Genomic DNA, 20,219 nt, shown 5'->3' with positions numbered 1-20,219 from the left:
GAGCATGTGCCACATGGCAAGGTTGGGGAGGGGGGGCCACTCACATCGAGCATGCAGAAAAGTGATGATGTTTCTCTTCCCCCCCTGTACATGTCACATAGGTCAGCGCCCATCAGAAGATTGACATTTGGCGTGCCATCGCCAAGGACGTCCGGGCCCTGGGGGTCCACAACAGAAGGGGCACCCACTGCCGCAAGAGGTGGGAGGACATCTGCCGCGGGATCAGGAAGACCACAGAGGCTCTGCTGGGGATGGCCTCCCAACCTAGGAGGGGTGCCAGTCGTACCTTGACCCCCCTGATGTCCCGGATCCTGGCGGTGGCCTACCCCGATTTAGATGGGCGCTTGAGGACATCACAGCAGACACAAGGGGGTGAGTAGCAGCACATTCAGCTATTTTGCGCGCAGTGGAGGTGCCTGGGTGGGGGAGGAGGGCTGTGGGTATCCCTAGGCCAAGGCGATTTCTGTAGGATAGGCCCGTCCGTGAGGTATGGTCCTGTGCCCCCGCCCCCCACCTCTGTAGGGTGCCTAGTAACGCGATTCATGGACCAGTGTATACTGTGTGGGCAGTTGTCGCCCATAGGCTTTTAGGGCATGTCCCAGTGAATGAGTAGTGTACCCCAAGTGCGCAGCGTAGTGCAGGGGGCTTCTGTGTCTGTCCTCTCCGCCAACAGTGTCCCCAATGCATGCACTCAACTTGTCTTTATGTTTTCCACCCCCCCCCCATTTTCTTTGTTTTTCTGTGAATGTGTGCATTAGCATCATCAGGCGGAGGAGAAGTGGCATCGGCGCAAGAGGGAGCTGCATCTCACATGGCCCCGGAGGGCCATGCAACGGACTCCGACATGACCAGTGAGACGGAGGGTGAGGGGGGCTCCACCACGGGGACCCGTAGAGACGTCAGCGACACCGACACGTCCTCAGAAGGGAGCTCCCTTGCGGTGGCGGCAACATCCGTGCCCACCGATCCTACAGGTACAGCCGCCACCCAGCGCACCAGCTCTGCCCTCCCAGCAGCCCCTCGGCCTTCGGCCCGTCCCCGCAAGGCCAGGAAGCCGGCCATCTCCTTCGCTCCAGGCACCTCAGGCCCTGCCCCAGTCACCCCTGCTGCCCTCAGTGAGGAGGTCATTGACCTCCTGAGGACATCATTGTTGGGCAGTCTACCCTTTTGAATGCCATCCAGGGTGTGGAGAGGGAGGTGCATCAAAGCAATGCATACCTGGAGGGCCTTCATTCGGGTCAGGCTGCCCATCAACGATCGTTCAACGCTCTGGCCTCAGCACTGACGGCAGCGATTGTCCCTGTCTCCAGCCTCCCTCTTCTGACTCCCTCCACCCAGTCCCACTCCCCTGTTCCTCTGCCTATCCCATCCACACCTACAGACCAGCCTGCACACACCTCAACACCCAAGGGCAGCTCATCCAGACATAAGCACCACAGGACACACAAGCATTCACCCAAGCAACATCCAGATGCAGACATGCCAACAGTCACTACCTCCTCTGTGTCCCCCACCTCCTCGTCTCCCTCCTCCCTCCCTGTGACGTCTCCACACACACCTGCAAGCACACCACCATCAGCCATTGCACCCATCACCAGCACACCCTCCAGACCAGTCCGCACACGTGCAGTCACCACCCCCACTGCCATGTACACGTCCCCTGTGTCCTCTCCCAGTGTGTCTGTCACCCCCGCTTCCCAACCACACAAACGCAGGCAGGCACCCAAACAACAGCCATCCACCTCACGTCAGCCTCCTGCCCAAGCACCTGCACCCAAAGACAGCACACTTGACTCTCCTACAACCACATCCTCTTCCTCCACTCCCATACCCACTCCAGCTACCCTTCCCATGGCTCCAAAGAAAATTTTCCTCTCTAAAGTGGACCTCTTTTCCTCACCTGACCCACCCCCTCCATCCCGTAAGAGTTCCACAAACACCTCAGCCACCACCAGCCCAGCAACTCCCAAGAACGTCGTGCCTGGTTTTTGGAGTCCGCCCTTTCCTTGGGCTGGGACATCGTCCAGCAGCAAAGGCACAGCCAGCCCCCCCCCCGGGAAGAGGAGCAAAAAACTGAGGGGCAGGTGCGACAGGCCTGATACGCCTGCCCCCAAGGAGGGTAGCCTTGCACCGTCACCTGCCACATCGGGCAAGGGAGCCAAGGGCCACGGACAGTCTGCCAAGGAGGGCAAGGGCAGCAAGGAGCAAAAGGCAGGGAGCAGCCGTCCTGGCCATGAGGGCCCCACCAGCCCCATTCCGGGGGTATTGGAGGAGACCCAGGGCCCCAGGACTCCATCACAGGAGGGCCCCGCAACGGAAAGGTCCGATGCAGACTGAGGGGCAAGTATTGGCCAGGTGTGGTTCACTGGAAACACAAGACAGGCACCGCTGAACAGGGCCCCGCCATCTCAAGCACCGCTGAACAGGGCCCGCCGTGCGAAGCACCGCTGAACAGGGCCCGCCGTGAGAAGCACTGCTGAACAGGGCCCCGCCGTGACCAGAACCGCTGAACAGGGCCCCGCTGTGAGAAGCACCGCTGAACAGGGCCCCGCCGTCTCAAGCACCGCTGAACAGGGCCCGCCGTCTCAAGCACCGCTGAACAGGGCCCCGCCGTGAGAAGCACCGCTGAACAGGGCCCCGCCGTGACCAGAACCGCTGAACAGGGCCCCGCCGTTAGAAGCACCGCTGAACAGGGCCCGCCGTGAGAAGCACCGCTGAACAGGGCCCCGCCGTGACCAGAACCGCTGAACAGGGCCCCGCCGTGAGAAGCACCACTGAACAGGGCCCTTCCTGTCAAGCACCGCTCCGCTGGGCCCTTCCTGTCAAGCACCGCTCCGCTGGGCCCTTCCTGTCAAGCACCGCTCCGCTGGGCCCTTCATCTCAAGCACCGCTCCGCTGGGCCCTTCCTGTCAAGCACCGCTCCGCTGGGCCCTTCATCTCAAGCACCGCTCTGCTGGGCCCTTCCTGTCAAGCACCGCTCCGCTGGGCCCTTCCTGTCAAGCAGCGCTCCGCTGGGCCCTTCCTGTCAAGCACTGCTCCGCTGGGCCCTTCCTGTCAAGCACCGCTCCGCTGGGCCCTTCCTGTCAAGCACCGCTCCGCTGGGCCCTTCATCTCAAGCACCGCTGGCCCATTGGCAGTCCCGGTTCTGTGTCGGGCAGGCCTTCACGACGCACTCTGCCCACCATGCCTCCTCCATGTCCAGTGGTCTCTGTAATCCACCTGATGGACTGTGGCTTTGCACTCCCCAGGATGTAACAGTGGGCAATCCACCCACTGTAGAGACTTGTGAGACTGTGGCTTTGCACTCCCCAGGATGGCACAGTGGGCAATCCACCCACTGTAGAGACTTGTGAGACTGTGGCTTTGCACTCCCCAGGATGGCACAGTGGGCATGGAGGGCCTTCGTGGATCTGGCGTCGTCGACTCATGTGGCTGAGGTGCCCCCCCTTCCCTTCCCCCTGAGGTGCCTGTTTTTTATTTTAGTGATGCCCCAGCAGTGTTCTCTCCAATGGACTCGATCTCGTGTGTGGGCTTTGCCCATGTGTTGCTGCACATTGGCCCATGGACATTTGGACTTTGAAAGACTGTGCCGGACTTTTGCTACTTGTATGGATATAGTTCTAGATGTGTATTGATTCTTCATATATTGCTAAGGTCGCTATACTTTATTGTTGCAATAATATAGTTCTACTTTTACATTCATTGCCTTTTGTCTTTGTTTTTTTGGGGGGGGGTTGGGGATGTCACTCTGACTTTTTTATCTGCATAGGTGTGTAGGTATTTCGGTGGGGGTGAGGGTGGGGGTGGGTGTGTGGCGTATGTGTGTGCCCGTAACCTTTCCTCCTCCCCCCTCCCCTGTGTCGTAGGTGCAGTACTCACCGTTGTCGTCTGCGGCGAGGTTCGTGATCCTGGAAGAAGAGCAGGAAGGCAATGGCTGGGAGGAAGTGGAGTTCGGGTTCCATGCTGTTCCGATTCCGCGTGGAGTGTGTCGAGGTAAGCGTTTTCCATTGGAGATGTCTGTTTCCGCTGTGTTTTTATCGGCGGGGCTCCCGCCCCGGAAAAGGTGGCGGATTGGTGAGTCGTGATAGGGTGGGCGGTACATTGTCTGCCGCCTGCCTATTGGCGGTGACCGCCGCGCTGTTTGTTTGTATCGCCGTGGCGGTCGGTGTGTTAATGCGGCGGCCAGTGTTGGCGGTTCCCGCCAGGGTCAGAATTCAAGTTTTTAGGCCGCCAGCCTGTTGGCGGGTTGGCCGCCGCTTTAACACTGACCGCCAGGGTCAGAATGACCCCCTGAATACTTTACCACTGCTAACCAGTGCATGTGCTTCTTCCCAAAACATGGTAATATTGGTGCACACATAAATGGCATATTTAATTTATTTGTAAGTCCCTTGTAAAGTGGTATACCATATACCCATGGCCTGTAAATTAAATGCTAATAGAGGCTCTGCAGCACTGCTTGTGCCACACACACGAATAGCCCTTTAAACATGCCTCAGGTCTGCCACTTCAGGGCTTGTATGTGCAGTATTACTGCCACTTAAAATTTAAAACCCTTTGCCAAGCCTTAAACTCCCCTTTTATTAAACATAGGTCACCCATAAGGTAGGCCCAGGTGGCTCATTGGGAAGGGTGCTGTGTAAGTAAAAGGTATGGCATGTTCTTTTAAGTTTTGCATGTCCTAGTGTTGAAAAGCACCCTGTGCCTGTCTCCCCGCAAAGGGCTGATTACCCAATACTTATAGTCTGGAACCAGAGATGAGGAAGAAAGGATACTTGTGAATACTTGTGCACTTCATAGACCCTTCTATGAAGTCACTCCACTTCAAATGTACATTAGGGAATAAGTACTAGTTCTTTGACCTCAACAAAGCAGACACTTCTGTACCTACAACTAGATCCTATCAGAAGAACTGCTGTGCTGCACCAAGGACTGTTACTCTGCTGGACTGTTGACTTAGAAGGACTGCTTTTCCGCTGTGCTGTCCTGCTGTCTGCTGCTCTCTGACCTTGCCGAGGGACAGCTAGACTCGCCTTGTACCCCAAATTGATCTCCAAGGAATTGTTGGCTTGCCTTCTGGTGCTTGAAGCTCAAGGATGTCAAAGCCTCTGCCTGGTTCACTATAAGTGGACCCAGCTACTTGCAGGAGTGAAATCAATGCATCTCCTGCCTGCTTGTAGCGGCAACCAACAAATCAAACCTGTTGTGGGACTAAAGCCAGCACATCTTGTTTGGGGCCTGAGCAGCACTTCCGGAACTGACACACTGACCGACGCATCCAGTGCCTGCTGGAAGCGCCACTGAAACCACTGCATCGCTGTCATTGCTAAAGGAAGATAGACTCATCCCTTCAACAGTGTGGAGAAACCCGGTGCATCATCTTCAGATTCAGCGCATTGCAGCTTCAACACTCATCTTCCGAACCAATACATAGCCATCAATGCATGTGAAAAATAATGAATTCCTTGACTGCAGGAGTGACATCAACGCATCTACCGATGCATCGACCTTGCATCTTGTGTTTGCGACCAAGATCAAGGTACTCCGTTCCTCGGGCTTCTGTATCCAGCCCAGGCTCCATTGTGGTCACCTTGAACTGTTGGCTTTGCCCTGGTCCATCACAACCCCTATAGTGTTATTTGCTTCTAAGCGCTAGAACTTGTTTTATTATTAAAAAAATCCTAACTTGACTTCTACTCATTGGATTTTTGTCATTGTGGACTTAAATCATTTCTAAAATCATAACCTAAACAGTCCTTTTGTGGTGTTTTTATTGTTACTGTGTGTGTGAGTTGCACTAATATGTTAAACATTGCCTCTTTAGATAAGTCTGGCTGCTCCGTGCCAAGCTACCAGAGGTTATCTTTTAGTGTGTATCTGCCTTACCCTGACTAGAGTAGTGGTCCCTACTTTGAATGTGTGCATTCCTCTGCCAATTAGAGTCCCCATTCTAACATTATCAGTGATGTTATCAATGATGAACATATCATAACTGATGCAATCCGTGAGTTCATAAGCAGAGCATAGTGTGGGCACTTGTTCTCATGTGGGCCATCCATTGCTGGGAACACACAGCAATGTGTGCGCTGTTGAGACTAATTCATACCAATACAGGAAAGAGCAGTATGTGGGTTGGTATGATTGCCGGGGGGTGTGGGGAACTGCAGAAGGAAACTTAATGCAATGACTGGGTGAGCCTAAAAATAATTAACTGAAAGTAACCATCCAGAATGAGAAGGTAAAAGTACATTCCAGCCCAGTTAAATAAAGCAGAAGGGTCTTCTCACTTGTGGATAACCCTAAAGTCAGTGTGCCACACGGGCCTTAGATAGGCCAATATCCCGAATAAAACTACAGAGTCTGAGTGGTCTCTTCAGAGGCAAGAAAGGCACCTCAAATTCTGTCAAATACATCAAGTTTGTAGTTGATCCTATATATGGTGTGTTGATGGAGGCCTGCTTTGTTTAATGAACCATTTGTGGGCCATAGGTGGAGCAATTGCGTGCCAATGGCATAGGATACCATATTTGCCCCACTGCTAGGAAGGTGGCTAACCATCTATGGTTATGAGAGTAGAGGTCTGGGATATTAGACCTGCTATATAGTAGGGCAAAATGTGTGAAGGGCAAATAAAAGGGCTTTGATACTACTGACGTGCCCATAACGTCGACCAATAATGTTGTAGTGGTGGACAGTACTATAGAATGTGGAACATATTGCAGTCATCTTCACTACATGACCAGCAAAAGCATTTGGAAACAGTTGTGCTCACTTGAGTCTCTGTGGTGTCCAATATCACTCATCTAAAGTCTTAAAGTAGTGAACATTCAGTCTGGATTGCTTAAGAACACTGCTGTAATCTAAAAGAAGCAGGGTAAGTATTCTTCACATAGAAGGGCCTGCCAATGCAGCCTGTTCACACCAAGGAGAGCACCGGAGTGTACTGTTTGTAAAGGCTCCACATAACCCTGAGATAATGCCCTTAAAAAGGTTCCAAGTCTTGGATATTGATGGTGGGGTTATATCATAAGCTCCACTGGGGGGAGGTAATGGGTCAGCTGTTAATGTTTTAAATGATTCAGTACCTCAATCGGTTTGAGCTGGTCATCCTGAAACATCTGATCTATGTGTTTCATTCGGTTTGTGTACCAGGGCTGCAGTAGAATGGTTTACCAGCTACAGGCAAGGGCATGTTATATCATAATGAGGAGAAGGAAAGGAGGAGAGATGACAAGCAGCTTGTGTGCAGCTAGCTAAATTGTGGTGGTGGCATTGAGGATATGGATTCAGCTATAGAATTTCATGTGGCAGACAGGTAAACCAGAAGAGGTATATTGGGGGTTCTCAGATTCTGAGAATGGGGTGCTCTATCTGAACCCACATGAACCAAAACTGCCTTTCTGTTGTGCAAATTTGGTGGTAAAATTATTTCTAATGAACTCAAAAGAAGGCCTGTGGAAAGATTTACACTAACTGCACTCCTACCAATTATTTTCAAAGGGGATAATCAGCAGTTGTGAGGAAAAGAAGATGTGCTATGTTATTTTCCCCTCCTCTACCACAACCTACAAAGTGTTACGAGTACGTTTGTTAGAATGGGGTTTCTGGTTGGCTAGGTATGCACCTTAGCCAGGCAGAACCCACCCACACTAGTCAGAGCAAGGGGGTTACACGTCCAAGATAACCTCTGCTCAACCCCTTGGAAGCTTGGCATGAGCAGTCAGGCCTATCCCAGAGGCAATGTGTAAAGCATTTGCACAACACACTTGACGCACTATCCCCACCACAAAGGAAACACAACATCAAGTTCTATGAAAATATAATGTATTCTACACAACATAATCATTAGACCAAACACAACATGTCAGTACTATCCTTAGCAGTTGTCAGAACGTTACACATCAGTTGCTCTGCAGAACTAGCAGTAGTCACATATAACACACAGGTTACTTAGTATTCTGCAACATAAGCAGTAGTCAGGAATCACATTACTACACAAATGCACTTGTCATAGAAATATCATTAATGCCCATATGAGGAACATTATAAAAGAAATGGTAAATCAAGAAAACATATTAGCAGAGCATGTCCATAAAAGGAACATTAGCAAAACATATATGTAGCACATCATAAAAATAGGTAGGTAACATATAAATCAATATTGTCCACACCAGGAACATCGGAATATGATATGTCCTTTTTAAACAGTACCTGTATTTATGATGAATGGCACTTCCAGTGCCACGAGGAGAACAAAAGGGGCCCCCTGTGCTCCACTGTGCAAAAGCGGGGACCTTCTGGTAATTAGGGAGGAGGGGGGTGACATGCACCCCCTCTGGGGCGATAACAGGCCCCTCCTGGGGCCTGTGATCTCTGGGGGACCCCCTCGGGCCACCACTGGCCCTTCAACAAAGGGGGAGACACAACAATGCCCCAAAGGAACAATGGGGGGCACCGAAGGAGACCTGCGGTGCTGGGGCCTCCGTTGAGGCTTCCGCCCCACCCGCGGCCTCATCCCACACAATAAGGGCTCCGTTGGGGCCTAGGAGAGCCTCCGATGAAGGCTTCCTTCCCCCCGCCTGTCCAAAAAAACACAAAGGGGCCCGGTGGGGCAGAGGAGCCTCGATAAGGCTTCCTTCCCCCGCTCGGTTCTGAACACGATCCCATCTTCGTGCCCCGGGGGCACAGAGCAGTGTGATTCACTCACATTTACGAGAAGCAGCCTGCCCAGGCTGCAGCAGTGAAAAGGGGCCCAGCTACGAGCTCTTCAAAGCACTAGGACCTTCCCACGTGCCCGGGACACGGCTGTGATTTCTGCAGCAATTAGCTGGACCGCTTCCCAGAGTGCTCAGCAAGAAACAAAGGTGCTCTCCAGGCGCTATGTCAGGGACGTGAAGTGATCCTCCTGGGCTTCGGCAGATGCAGGGGTCAGGGGCCACAGCACCCTGCCCCTGTGGGACAACAGACAAAGAGAAGGAGACTAGGTGGCAGGGCCCAGCAACAGGCCAGCGCAAGGGGGATGCCGACAAGTAGCAGTTCCTCTAGGTGACCAAGCAGGTCACAGGTCAGCACAGCAGCAGCAGTCCATGGTGGTTCCTGGTGAGTCCCTCCAGCATTATGTGTTCTGTTTCAAAATGTCACCAAATTGCGGGGAAAACTCCCCTGTACTTATACTCAGTTTTACAGTGTGTCCACAAAGGAAGGGGAGAGGAGGTTCCAACCTGCACAGGCTCCAAACATCAGTTGGGGATAAACAACCCTATTGTGTGAGGCCAGGGCACAGCCTTTACAAATGCAGGTGTGCCCCTTCTCTCCCTTCTCTCAGCCCAGGAAGACTATTCAGCATGCAGATGCACCTCTGTGACACCTCCACCCTCCCTGTGTACAGGCTGTCTGAAAAGTATGCACAAAACCCAACAGTCATAAGCACAGAGAAATTCTCACTTTCTAGAAGTGGCATTTCTGTAATAGTAATAAAAAATCCACTTACACCAGTAAGCAGCATTTCTCATCACCATTACAACCATACCAAACATGCCTACGCTACCCCTCATAAATCAGACAAAACCCCCTACACATAAGGCAGGGCATTTCTGATGCGGTCTTACGAGAAGCCAGCACTCACAGGAGTGAGACACCAAGTTAGGTAGTTTGTCACTACCAGTACAGGCCATGCAACCTGGCACATGTCCTGCCTTCTACATACATAGCACCCTGCCCATAGGGCTAGCTAGGGCCTACCTTAGGGGTGACTTACATGTAGCAAAAGGGGATTTCGGGCCTGGCAAGTAAATTTAGATGCCAGGTCCTTGTGGCACAAAACTGTGCATGCAGGCCCTGCGCTAGCGGGCCTGAGACAGGTTTGAAAGGCTACTTCAGTGGGTGGCGCAATCAGCGCTGCAGGCCCACTAGTAGCATTTCATTTACAGACCCTGGGTATAGAGACACCACTAGACAAGGGACTCACAGGTAAATTGAATATGCCAAATAGGTATAAGCCAATCATACCAACTTTAGAACGGAGAGCACCTGCACTTTAGCACTGATCAGCAGGGATAAAGTGCTCAGAGTCCTAGAGCCAACAGCGAGAGGTCAGGAAAAAATAGGAGGAAGGAGGCAAAATGTCAGGGGATGGACCTGCCTCAAGGGCCAGGTCCAACAACGTTCTTAAACTTACTAAAGCACTTACACCATCTTTATTAGGTTTAAGTATAGAAATGCTGCGACTGTGGAAACAGAAGTGTGTGTGAATTTCAAGTTTATGATAATGTTTGTCATGTTCAATCTAGAACTACCAATATTGCCAAGGAGGATTTGTCTGCCCTTTGTTGCTTTTTCCTTCTAACTGGGTCAGTTCTAAGGAGACATTTGTCACCTTTTCATACATCTATTCAGTGGAAGGTGAGATAAATTACCTTTCCTCTCACAATCAGGAAGAAAACTAGAAAAAACAATCAGAATATCCATTCCTTGACAGGATCTTCATTTGAATTGACTAAGGAAACCAATATCACTCGAAGTGGATTCTTGGCACTAAGCACAAATGTTCTTCATCTCAACTAGTTCATAATAAGGTAGAGTGCCATACATACTGGTGCATATGATTGTGAGTTTAAAAATGAAATTGCCAGATGTAAAGCATCTCTCTCACATTTTCTTATGTACTGAAGTACAGTTTGTAAATGTTCCCACTGATCCCCTGATCTAATAAACTGACCAGAAACATTGTGTTGGAAGTCATAATCAGGGCCACTGGAATTATTCAATTTAATTGTGGGGCCATGGTGATTTTTTTCATAATCAGAGATTTGACACATTTGCTGCACAATCTATCATCTGCTGCATAAACTTCAGATTTTAATTTTAAAAATGTGTTTCTATTTCAAACAGTTCAAATATTACTAAAAATGCAGTGACATGTGTGAAAGGCCCTTTACAAAGTTAGACTGGTCACCTTTCTGTTGCTTATTGTTATGTTTGGGCATTAAATTGTTACTAATGAGGTGCAATCAAGACCCAGACCATTTTACCAAGTTTTAAAATGACCAAATAATGAAGTATACTATGCCAAAATGTGCTGCATAATGCTGCATAATTTGCTTTTTCTTGCTGCATAATTTACTCATCTCTGCCACTTGATTTGGCCCTCTTCTGTCACATAATTCCAGTGGCTCTAGTCATAATAAGAAAGGGGGACAAAATCAGTAAATTACACTGATAGTTACATGTTCTGCTGCTGGAAGCCAGTACTTTTTGTCCTTTGACTATATTACTGGTATAATCTTCATTCACACATGTAATATTCAGAGCAGTTTTTATTTGTGGCAATCTCAATATACATTACAGGCTTGATGTATCTTACCATGTTCCATGTTATTACACAAATCTGCAATGCATTGCATGAAAGTATGAGGCCGCAATGCAACCAGAGAGTTTTGGACTGGCTCTTTGGTAGAGTATTAAACAGTGTTTAAAGTCCATCTTTATTCACTCTAATATTGTTCTTTATCACTGAGATAGTCATTACTATGAAGAAAATTATTATTTGCATTAAAATATTTAATATAATTAAATCCCAAGATTTCTATGTGTACTAATACTGTTGGATTCTACATGCGTCCTCATCCCTAAAAACACAACTCAGATGAGGAGGTTATAAATACCTTAAGATGTTTTTTCTATGCAGTGGCACAAGACGCTTTGGTGGGCTATGGAAAACTATTTGGTGTTCCTACCAAAGTGGGGGTTCCACGAGTTCCTCAGCCCATTCTTTATTCTCTTATTTGTTATTGTTTTTATTTGTTTATATCGGATACATTTTTATTACTCATATCATTTTCCATAGGTTTTTGTTCATGTGCAGTGCATAAAAGACACGGTTAAGGCAAAGGTGTTAAATGAATATGCCAATTCTATTCACTCAATTAATCAATTCAATTCAATTCAGTATTAAATTTTTTGGGGGAAAGTACCCTTAAAATCCTTAAAATACCTATAATATTAACTCATTCCCAAATATGAACATGATAGAGGAATTTTGTTAGAACTATAAAAATTTAAGTTTTACAACACATTACGGGCCAGATGTATGAGTTCATTTTGCGCACAATTTGCTACCACAAAATGCTGCTGTGCCATATGTTTTACCTGATTTACATTTCGAAAAAGCCTTTTTAAGTCAGAAAATGTATTTAATTATTAATTCCAAACTGCAATATTTGTTGGCTGAAAGATCTTGCTTATCCTGTGTGTCAGTTAATTGCCAGATTTGGTAAAAGCGGGCCTGCATTTTAACTGTGGTCCAGATCAGATTTATACATACCTAACAGTGTTCAGGCTGGGAAAGAATAGAGTAGTCATTTACCATACAGGAAGACCAATATAGAAATTACAAATCTAGGTGAAGGGATTAGGCAGGAGACTTTTCAAAAGCACCCTTCTATGTAAAAAACCAGGAAGCATTCACCTTCAATTTGTGGCTCAGGATGATATTCTAAAGTCAACAAAAAATCACTGTTCCTGCAGAGTGGGCAACTGAATGACCTGTAGCCACCAATGAGTTATCATCTATGTCGTCATTCCCCTTGATGAAGGTTATCGGGAACACCTCCTTCATTCTGCATAGGAGTACCATAATTGGCACACTTCCAGTATGAAGCATAAACACTTATGGCCAGCTGGTGATGGAATATGATGAAAACAAGTACATAAATTGTACGGAGACCCAACTGAGAATCCCCAGAGGAAGAAGGATTGCTAAAGATGCAAATGAATATATTACTAAATTTGTGTTCTGTGTATGCTTGTGTTTATTCCGGTGAACATAATTACATCACCAATGGATATGGAAATCCTCATTATATATGATGGGACCAAAATGGCCACTGAATAGTAGGTGTTCTCATTATCATTGTATTTGACCCATGAGCTGCTGAAAGTAATTAAACAGCAATCAGATCTAAAGCCTAAGCTTTGGTCTAATCCACGGGCAACCAATCATCAACTTTGCTTACATGCCAGCTAGCACAGCCAGTTAAAAAGACATTGATTAGCCCATGCCAAAGTTTCTTCAAGAAACTGCCAGTGAAATGAAGAAGGACCTAGCAAGGAAAAACAAATTAAAGTCCATATTGGGACACCTAATTGCTATTGACCCTGTATCTGGAGCTGTGGGACACTGGGCTGATTATGATGAAGAGTACAATTAAACAATTTAGGAAGTCTCTAACGAACTCAAATGATTATTAATTGAAAACAGCTCAGTACTGCAGATTTTATATCCAACCCTGAATAGTGCAATTGCACCAACTTACAAGATGGGTGACTTGAAAGGAGATGAATCTGTAAACATCTCCATGGTGTCGTGGGTCTATTCTAGTTAGTCTCTTGGGCTCAGTGATAGCTTAGCTTAGGCTTGCAGCCTCTGCCCTTTTACTCATTTATCATACTCTGCTGCGCTTCTTCATTTTTTTTCTAAAAACATTTAGTGGTATAGTTCTATTTCAATATCAGCTGCTATTCTGCGAAAGTATCACTATCAGTGCTATGGATGACAAGCTTTGCATCATGTTCTTTCCTCGGAACCACAAGAACAGAATTTGAGGCACACAGAGCAATATTTTGTATTGTTGGCCCCAAGACTGCGTATAGAATCCAGCGCTTAGGTACATTCCTGTGTCAGGCTTCTGTACATGAACACAAACATGTCCACTATAAAAACATCTTGTAGGACAAAAGACACTGGAGGGGGCTCCAGCCAGAATTTCCATCCACGCTGCAGACCGGTTTTCGGTAGACCTCAGCCTTTGTGTCTGCACAGATGTTGATCTGAAGATTGGTGACCTGACCTTGTACCAAGGTAACTGGGTGGGGTGTGCTTCTCATGGACACTGCACAGACAGATTTGGCTTACATTGCCATGCTCTCGTTTGAGGGCTAGAGATTAGGCTTTTAGGTAGGAATTGTATGCTCATGTTATGACAATATGTTGGAGTTGTTTATATTCACATCACTAGTTTTCACAATCCTGATTTTGTTATTCCTCATTATCCGAATCATTGCAGCTCATGCAGTTTATCTTGGATTGCAGTCTTTTCAATAAAGGCATTGAAAACTGTTCTGCATCTCTTGGTTTGCCTCTATGTGTGTAAAAGACTTGCATTTGGAGAGCAAAGGGTAGGGCTTGTTTCACCACAATATTCCCTAAGGTGTTTTTCAGAGTTCCATGCAAGGCTGTAACAAATCACCTTTACCAGTTGGGTTTTGTGAGGTGCTGCAAGTGAGCCGGGAAGGTTGACAGTTGCCAACTGGTGTGGGAGTGACTCAGTTGCCTATGACACAGAAGTGCTGCTACCCCAAATCCAGCAATCTCATCAGAGAATGAGTCCTTATGACATGGTGCCACCAACAACAGTGATGGCACTAATTTTACGAGTCTCCTGAGTATCTCTGTCTCACACACACTGAAGGTACACTAAGTACCATCACACAGAGACGTCCGTGTTCTTAGGACCGATCCTCCACAGCTACATAGGGAGCACCTGTCTAGGATGTAGGTTGTTCAAGCTTTAATCATAAAAGAACTTTTTTCCCTATTGGTGTTCCCTTAATATTTTCAAATATGGCAAATACTGTAAACATCAGGAATAACTACAGACACTGCTCATGCAATTTCTTTTAGCCCATGGCTCAACAGAAAATGACGGGGATGTCAAATTTGTTGTGGAAGCCCACAATGCATATTGGAGAAAAATATTCTATTCCTGGGTTAATTTTCCTGAAATAGATGCAGATTCACATACATTGAATGCAAACAGAATTTCAAACATACCACAACAGTGCCTACCTTACCAATACTTAGAGATACAGCTTTCTTATCAAGAACATCAAAACCTTCTCAATGGCTTCCTTCCAAATGTAATACAACCCATGATATTAGGTCCTTCAAGCAATGATGGACCAACGTGGTTAACACTTAGCACATACATGCCACATCCCAATGTGACATACGCACACCTACAGAGGGAAAAGAAGATAATGTTCTGGATTGCACAATAAAAACAGATCAGCTGGAAGCACTGTTTCCCCATATGGAACCCCAAGACAAACATAGATTTATCAACATGTGCTTGCCGTTTAACATGGTTCCCTCAATAGAAGACTGGAACACTTGGAGTTCAATCTTTGCTGCAATCTACACTACCACGCATGGTACCCCGACACTTGTCAATTTACAGGAAGTATTAAAACAAATTCAAAGCTAACACGGGCCGCCCCAGCCCTGGATTTAGGGATGAATCTGATGCTGAATTTTGACACAGTGTCCTCAATTATTTTAAGTAAAATTAAAGGAGAAGCAGCAGCATTGGCTATTCGCCAACAGCTCAGAGAGGTTCCTGAACAGGAACAGGAGTGTAAGTTGGCAAAGATTATTTTTAACACCTATACTAGTATAGCACGGGATAGTCTGGGAGCCAGACCAACTAAACCACAAATACAAAGTACTACCCTGAAGGATGGGGCTAAACAAGCACAAAAGGGTTCTAAAAAATCCTGGAATAAACAAAAACAAAATAAAGACAGAAGAAGTCAGAGAGGAGAATATCTGCAAACGGAGACCTCTGAGACAAAATTTAATTTCCAAAATAAAGAAACTTTAAGACCTCCTTATAGATACTATTAGAAATTGGGGGCCTCATTACGAGCGTGGCGTTCCGTGGACCGCCAGACCCACGGTGGCACTCGGACCGCCGCCATCAGGGGTAGTCCATCTGCCATATTATGATCGTGGCGGAGCCGCCATGTCTGACAGCCGGCCACACCAGGTTGCCGCCAGCTAATGGCCTGGCGGTGCCAGTACTGTCAATCTGCCAGGACAGAGCTGCAAGCAGCGCAGCCCTCCGGATTGCGACCCATGTTTCTGCCAGCCTTTGCATGGCAGTCCCACTGCTTGGCATGTGCAGTGCAGGGACCCCCATGGACAGCCCCGTCGTGCTTGTCACTGCCCAAATTATGGGCAGTGAAAAGCGCAACAGGTGCTGCTGTACCTGACGCATAGCAACATTGCCGCCGGCTCGATTACAAGCCAGCGTCAATTTTGTGGTGATTATTCCAATAGGCAAGCAGGCAGTAACGCTGTTTCAGCCCGCTGACCCAGAGGAAAACTCATGTTAGGACCAGCGGGCAGAAAACCCGAGTGACTGTTTTCTGTATGAAAGAGTTTGGCAGATGGCCTCCGCCACCCGCCAAACTTAAATTGAGGCCCTGGGTCTCTAGTTGGTAGGGGTATACACCCTTGTCCAAGTAGGGACCACAATCCTAGTTAGAGTAAGTCATTACACAACCTAAATTATCCTGTTCTCACCCTCTGATAGCTTGGCATAGAACAGGCAGGCTTAAACTAGAAGGACACTTATAAAGTATTTGTGCAATACCTCATACAGTAACACAGTGAAAACACCACAAAAATTAGTCCACACCAGTTTAGCAAAATAGATAATATTTATCTGAATTACATAAGACCAAAGCGACAAAAATCCAATATGCACAGTTGAGATTTTACCTTTTAAAGGATTTTAAGGAGTCTCATTCCTCAAGAATCAGAGGTGATATCCTTGTAACACACAGTACCAGGATGCTTTAAAAATAGCAACACACAGGGACTGCAGAGGAAGAGAAACATTGAACAATAAGGCGCTGCATCTAATTTTCCAGCACAACACAGACGAAGCATCATTTCTTTCCACTCTGCAATGAGATGCCTCGATTTCCAGGAGCAGAGCCTTGGTTCATCACTGCGATTTAGCGATATTTTGATGCCCAGGGACGATGCATTGAAAATCCTTGACACGCTGGTAAGAAGGAGCCTTGACGTGTCAAGAAAATCCTTGACACGCTAGTGCGCAATGTCATGATTTTTCAGCTGTGAAGCAGGCGCTGCATGAATTTCTGCAGGCGTTGAAATGATTTTCCAACACACACAGGGATTCTCTTCTCTTTCGTAGTCTTTGTGGCCCTGAGACTTCAGAACATGGGGCAAGCTCAATCCAAGCCCTTGGAGAGCACTTGTGGGGAAGGCAGATCCTTCCAGTAGAGTCAGAGGCCAATAGGGCAACAAGCAGTGCAGCAGTCCTTCCAGCAAAGCAGTCCAGACGATTCCTTTGGGCAGCCAGGCATCCCCTCTGACAGAGTCTAGTTGTAGATCCAGAAGCGTCTGATTTGGTGGGGTCACTGACCCATTATATATGCACCCAAAAGTGATTTTGAAGTGGAGAACACTTCAAAGAGTGGTTTTGAAGTGTACAGGTTCCCCTTTCATCCCAGCCCTGTTTGCCTGGAGCCCTGTGGGGGATTCTCAGTCCTCTGTGTGAGGGAAGGCCACTTTGAAGAGCCCCACCACCCTTCCTGCCCATGGAAAACCATCTGTATGCAGATGAATGCAGATGCAGCTGAGTTTCCTGTGTTTATGGCTGTCTGGGTGGAATGCAACAGAGGAGCTGTCAAACAGCACAGACCAGAAGTAGATTGGAGACAGGCTCTAAGACACAGACGGCAGTAAGTGCAGGGAAATGTCTACTTTCTAAAAGTGGCATTTTTGAAATAGTAATGTAAAATCCAACTTCACCAGTGAGTATGATTCATTACTACCATTCCAACCATGCCAAATATGACAATTCTACCCCATGAATAATCAGAAATTACCACTTAAAAGCATAGAAGAGAACCTACATTGAAGGCCAATGAGAGAAGCAGGCTTCATGGTAGTGAAAAATTACTCTGGGAGTTTTCACTACCAGGACATGTAAAACCTATAGGTACATGTCCTACCTTTTACTTACATAGCACCCTTCCCTAAGGGTTACCTAGGGTTTACCTTAGGGGTGACTTATGTGTAACAAAAAAGGGAATTTAAGGCTTGGTAATGAAACTGCACACAAAGGCCTAGCAATGGCAGACCAGAGACATGGTTAAGGGGATTCTTATGGGGGTGGTACAATCAGTGATGCAGGCCAGCTAGTAGCATTTGATTTACACACACTGGGCACATCTGGTGCACTTTACTAGGGACTGTAAGGTAAATTAAATGTGCCAATTGGGTTTGAGACAATCTTACCATGTTTAGGGGAGAGAACAGAAGCACTTTAGCACTGTTTAGCAGTGGTAAAGTGCCCAAAGTCCTAAATCCAATACAAACGAGGTCAGAAAAAGTTGGGGATGACCATTCAGAGAAGCCCATGTTCCAACAGATCCTAATATACTGATACACTTCCCTATCATTCCTTTCAGGACACACCAGACAAAGAGAGTGAGAGAGTGGGACAGTTTGAAATGCGGAGTGACTACACGAAGCCGAAGAAGGGCTTAATTTGGGCCCCATAAGTTTACGTTAAAAAAGAGGACAAATCTCCTCAACAGAAACCCCAATCTAAAAAGAAAACAATGGCTGCAATTTCAAACAAAAGTGCCAGCCATGCTGAGAACATTGTTGAAGAACAGGACGTGGCAATGACTCTGCTTGACAGTGCGGCAGTGGTCAGAATTTGTCACCAGAATCTCATAGATCATCTGGATGTGACAGCAACTGATGACTTTCTTATCACAGAGACAGCAGAGAGGCACTACACCTTGTCTGGCAGTGTTTATGTATCAAATATACAGATAGTCTAAGACACAGAGCGTACTAATGAAGTACTTTTCAGGGAAAATGTAAACTGTGATTTTCGATTGACAGAAAAAGATTGGCCACCTGAATTTTTCAGCAAGCTCCCACATGGGGAAGATGTCATTTTGCCTTATTTCTCAGTCCTTGTTCCAGATGCAGTAAAGCAAGCCTATGCTGTTGATTGGGCTCTAGCGCAGGCTCCCACGCTGTACTGCAGTCACATGCTGTGGGATAAAGAACCCCCTATCATGTAATACCAATTAGATCTTCACAACAGCTTCAACCTCAATATCCTATCAAACACAAGACTAATGCTCCAGTGAGAGAGATTCTCACACAACTTTAGTAGCAGGGAGTAATTGAAACCTGTATCTCCGCATTGAATAACCCGCTATTCCCCGTTGCCAAACCAGATCATTCATATCGAATAGTCTTAGATTACGGACATTTAAATGGTCATGCACCTATGCAATACCAAACCCACACAGCACAACACTAATTAACAACATAGGGGGTCATTACAACATTGGCGGTATAAGGCGCTTACCGCCGTGCAGAAGACCGCCAACACACCGCCGCGGAATTCCGCCACAGCTATTATGACCCACATCACGGAATCCGCCGAAATTCAGACACCCACACAACTCCGCCACACCAAAGGTCAGCGATAAACATGCGGAAACAAATCCTCCACCTCCACGCCAACAGAAACACGCCCATGCTATTACGACCCATGAATCCACGTGGCGGTCTTTCAACCGGGGTATTCCATTGGCGGTACACACCGCCTCGCTCAAAATACACACACACCTCCAAAACACTGCCACATTGGACAATTACAAATACACACACCTGATACACATACACACACCACACCCACATCCCAACTCAATATAAAACAAACACCCACATCACCCACAAACCCCCAAGACCAGAATTTCTGAGAGAAGGCCAGAGAGAGACAGCACAGAATAGAGAACCCCATCACACAGAGGCACACTTCACCATCACCCGCACAACATCCACGCACAAAACACCACATACCACTACACTCACCACACTCATCAACACATACACCACCTCACACATCACACACACCACCCCATGTCATGCCAAAGACACCCCGCTTCTCCGAGGAGGAGCTCAGGGTCATGGTGGAGGAAATCATCCGGGTAGAGCCACAGCTATTTGGATCACAGGTCCAGCACACATCCATAGCCAGGAAGATGGAGCTATGGCAAAGAATAGTCGACAGGGTGAACGCTGTGGGACAGCACCCAAGAAATAGGGAGGACATCAGGAAGAGGTGGAACGACCTACTGGGGAAGATGCGTTCCACGGTATCCAGACACCACATCGCGGTACAGCGGACTGGCGGCGGACCCCCACCTCCTCCCCCACAACTAACAACATGGGTGGAGCAAGTCTTGTCCATCTTGCATCCTGAGGGCCTCACAGGAGTCGTTGGAGGAACGGACACTGGTAAGTCAAATCTTAACTATCAGATCCCCCACCTTACCTGCATGCTATCACACACCCTCACCCTCACACCCTCCCC

Source organism: Pleurodeles waltl, chromosome 7 (assembly GCF_031143425.1).
Source record: "Pleurodeles waltl isolate 20211129_DDA chromosome 7, aPleWal1.hap1.20221129, whole genome shotgun sequence".
Lineage (NCBI taxonomy): Eukaryota > Metazoa > Chordata > Amphibia > Caudata > Salamandridae > Pleurodeles > Pleurodeles waltl.
This window is presented reverse-complemented; position numbering follows the sequence as displayed.